Consider the following 3,126-nt stretch of genomic DNA (forward strand, 5'->3'; position numbering starts at 1 on the left):
GTATAGAGATCCACTTCTGGGGCCCACTTGGTGTGTGCTGGGGCTGAGACTTAAGCAATTCACGTGCATAAGGCCATTTTGAGCGTTCAACGCCAGGTTTGGATCCATTTCTGGCGTTGAACTCCAACTTTTGATCCTTTTCTGGCGCTGGACGCCAGAATTGGGCAGAGAACTGGCGTTGAACGCCAGTTTACATCATCTATCCTTGAGCAAAATATATGGACTATTATATATTACTGGAAAGCCCTGGATGTCTACTTTCCAACGCAATTAGAAGCACGCCATTTCGAGTTCTGTAGCTCCAGAAAATCCACTTTGAGTGCAGGGAGGTCAGAATCCAACAGCATCAGCAGTCCTTTTTCAGCCTGAATCAGATTTTTGCTCAGCTCCCTCAATTTCAGCCAGAAAAATACCTGAAATTACAGAAAAACACACAACTCATAGTAAAGTCCAGAAATATGAATTTTTCCTAAAAACTAATGAAAATAAACTAAAAACTAACTAAAACATACTAAAAACTATATGAAATTAACCCCAAAAAGCGTATAAAATATCCGCTCATCAGTTGCTAGTTGATTTGGATCCCTCTAAAGCTAGTCTTTCCTTAAGGAGTTGACTAGGACTTGAGGAATCAAATTGATTCATCCACTTGACTTTCCTTCATAGTTAGAGGTTAACTAAGTGGGAGCAATGGACAATTGATGTCACAATTGATATGGATAACTAGGATAGGACATCTAGTTCTCATACCTTGCCAAGAGCTTTTCTAGTTATTAATTTACTTTCTTGCCATTTTATTTCCTTGTTCCTTATTTCAAAAACCTGAAAAAGATACAATCTCATAACCAATTATAAGTAACACACCTCCCTGTAATTCCTTGAAAGACGACCCGAGGTTTAAATACTTCGGTTTAATTTTATTGGGTTTGTTTTAGTGACAACCAAATTTTTGTATGAAAGGATTATTGTTGGTTTAGAAACTATACTTGCAACAAGAATTTATTGTGAATTCTTTACTAGCAAAAATCCATTCATCAGTGACTGTACCTTATTCAAATTCAAAAATAATGCGCCGGCGTTGCTCTCTCGGGAGGCCTGCAGCAGCGACCAAATAGAATGGGCTGGCAGCAAGAGGAGATTGACGTGGAAGGGTCTGGTGCTGACTCAGAAGGCCTACAGTGACAAAAACTCAGACGCATGTAGCGTGAGGTGTGCTGTGATAATGGATGTACCTAGCGGCGGTCTGCAACGGCGATGGGGGCTCGTAGACTCTGGACGATGCACTGGCAAGGCGGGGATGCGTCACAGCTGCGATGGAGGACATGTGGCGAAGAGGCGACGAGTGGGAGCTCGGCTGCACGCGAGGAAGGGTGGCCGAAGGGATGCGATGATGGTGAAGCAGACGCGCGATGCTAGCTGTCTTCCCTACGCGAACGGCGAATGAGGCAGCGGCAACAGATGCTAGGAGACTAGAGTGGAGAGAGGGCGGCGTGGGGCTTGGGAGAGAGATTAGGGTTTCTGAGTGAAAATGAAAATGAAAGGTTAAATGTTGATTAAATCCTAATTATTCAAATTTTATTTTTTAGAAAAATATAAAAAAATAATAATTAATTACTGTTGTCAAAAGTTGGCAGATAGGTTCTTGGTATCCAATACTTTTTCTTAACATCACCGATCAGCTTAAGCAATTTTGGATCTTTTTTTTTTTTTAAAGATTGTGAGAATGTTAACTCTTTCAGTGAGGGACGATTGGGCATTCACAAAAGCAAGAAAAACTGTAGATTTTCAAGTTTGAAAAGTATTAAATACGAGTTCATGAATTTCTCCAACCAGTGGCCTTTTTACTAGACGAATATGAGCTTGGCTACTGATAAATTTTCTACTTAAAGCATCTACAACAATATTAACTTTTCCTAAGTGTTTTAAAGAATTGTGAAATCCTAATCTTTAAGCAGCTCTATCCATCTTTGTTGCCTCACATTTAATTTTTTTTATTAAAATAAATACTTCAAACATTTGTGATCCGTATAGATTTTGCATATCTCTCCATAAAGATAATGTCTCTAAATCTTCAAGGCGGAAATAACAAAAATAATTTTCAAGTCGTGTGTTGGATAGTTTTACTTATGTTTCTTGAGTTACCGTGAGGCATAAAGAATAACTCGACCATATTACATTAACACACATCCCAACCCAACTTGAGATGCATCATAGAAGACAAAAAAAACCTTCATTCCCATAAGGTAGAAAAAGTCCTGGTGGTAAAGTGAACAAGTCTTGAGCATCTGGAAGCTTTCTTCACAAGCATCTGTCCACTAACACTTGATATTATTATGGGTTAGCTTGGTTAATGGTGATTAGATTTTTTTAAAAATCGTCGATAATAGGCTACTAGACCTAGAAAACTACGAATGTCAGTCATAGAAGTTGGTCTTGGCAATTTTTAAATAGCTTCAACTTTCTTCGGAAACCATTTGCACAAAATTCACATTTTCGTCTCATATGTCCTAAAAATGCCACTTGATCTAGCCAAAATTCACATTTAGAGAATTTGACATAAAGTTAGTATTTTTCAGGATTTGTAATACTATCTTTAGATGATATTCATGCTCTGTCACACTTTTGGTGTAAACTAAGATGTCATCTATAAACATGGTAATTAAGCAATCTAAGAAGAATTTGAATACTTGATTCATTAGGACCATAAAGTGTATAGAAGCATTCGTCATTCCAAACGACATACTATGAACTCATACTGTCTATAATGAGTATAAAAAGGAGTCTTAGGGATCTCTTCTTCTTGAAATACTTTTCTTGTTCGTCTAGTGGTTATTTTTTGACTCCTAGAATTTCGTCATATCTCTCGCCTTTGTAAAGGAGAGGGATCTATTTTATTAGAGGTTGTAGTGTTCAAAACACAAATAACTCCACCATGCAATTTAGATTGTATCTTTTCACTTAGTAAATAAAGAATGAGGTCACATATATGACAATCCGAATTTTTGAAAATTAAATAATGAGTTAATTTATTATTTATTATTTTGTTTAAAAAAATTTATTTTTTTAAAAATAATTAAATCTTGATTCTAATTTTTAATCACAACATTGGTATTTTCTCTAAATTAT

The sequence above is a fragment of the Arachis ipaensis genome, chromosome B07, assembly GCF_000816755.2.
Source record: "Arachis ipaensis cultivar K30076 chromosome B07, Araip1.1, whole genome shotgun sequence".
Taxonomy (NCBI): domain Eukaryota; kingdom Viridiplantae; phylum Streptophyta; class Magnoliopsida; order Fabales; family Fabaceae; genus Arachis; species Arachis ipaensis.